This window comes from Pteropus vampyrus, unplaced genomic scaffold, assembly GCF_000151845.1.
Source record: "Pteropus vampyrus isolate Shadow unplaced genomic scaffold, Pvam_2.0 Scaffold45, whole genome shotgun sequence".
Taxonomy (NCBI): Eukaryota; Metazoa; Chordata; class Mammalia; order Chiroptera; family Pteropodidae; genus Pteropus; species Pteropus vampyrus.
Window position 1 is genome coordinate 1,369,103 of NW_011888826.1, and position 1,084 is coordinate 1,370,186.

The 1,084-nt window shown below is 45.0% G+C and overlaps 1 pseudogene; it reads right to left on the reverse strand.

Annotated features, from left to right (window-relative positions):
- Window positions 1-93: 93 nt before the first annotated feature.
- Window positions 94-212, reverse strand: LOC111738985 (annotated as a pseudogene).
- Window positions 213-1,084: the final 872 nt, after the last annotated feature.

Genomic DNA, 1,084 nt, shown 5'->3' on the forward strand with positions numbered 1-1,084 from the left:
TTTTTTTTAAGTTTTTAGGCGAGGCAACCCTTGGTTGACCTCACAGATTTCAAGGACTTTGTCAGCTTACGATTCCTTATTTTTTATTTTTTACGCCTACAGCATCTGGTCTTCCTAGGTGGTCTCCCATCCAAGTACTAACCAGGCCCAACCCTGCTTAGCTTCCGAGATCAAACAGAATCAGGCTTGTTCAGGGTGGCATGGCTGTAGACAAAGATAGAATATTCTAATTCCACCCTTTTTTGGTTTGATTTGACAGGTATATCCTGATAATAAAAATAATAAAATGTCAAAACAATGTTTGTGATTCAAAAAGAGAGACAAAGAGATGCCAGACCCCATGCAAGTGAAGAGGTGGTATTGGTTCTTCTCGCTTAAACTACCATTAGAAAGGCAGAAAACATTAGTGCCCTCTGCTTGGCTGCCCAGGCATGGAACTTTTCTGGCTTCTCGTTTTACATATAAGTGGGATAGGTCAGGTGATGCTCCAGAACCAAGGTTAGCTCCAGCGAAGGGATGCAAATCCATCTGACCAATTACCTAGAACACTGTGAGTGAGCACCATTTGACGGCACCTGATATTGGCCTCCTCTGTGCTTTAGAAAAAAATAAATACTAGAATAATTATGACCTCAAAGCAGCCTCTTTCCACAGAGAAAGTGGTCCCATCTGTGCTCCAGAAGGAGGTACAGCACTCGGCTCACCTGTAGGATGGAAAAGTGTGCAGCGAACATGGCCCCTAGTAGCTAACTCAGAGTTTGGGCAGAACCAGAAGTAAAATGACTGTGTTACAGCATTTGGGTTAAGGCCATAACAGTTCCTGAGATGAAAAGCTTTTCTATTCACTTATCGAATGACCTTTACCTCACATTCTACGAGGCAAATTCTAGAGACTTCTGGGCCCAGGGTCACGCCAGTAAGGAACCCGCCCTCCCCCTTCCATATTGCTCACACTAAGGCCAGGGACAGGAGAGAACATGCACAGAGGAGAAGGAGGGAGAGACTAAGGCAGTCCTCAGTATTGTCAAGGTGACCATGTAGGCTGAGCTTGCATGTCTGTGCACCTGCCAAGTTTCCTCTCAGC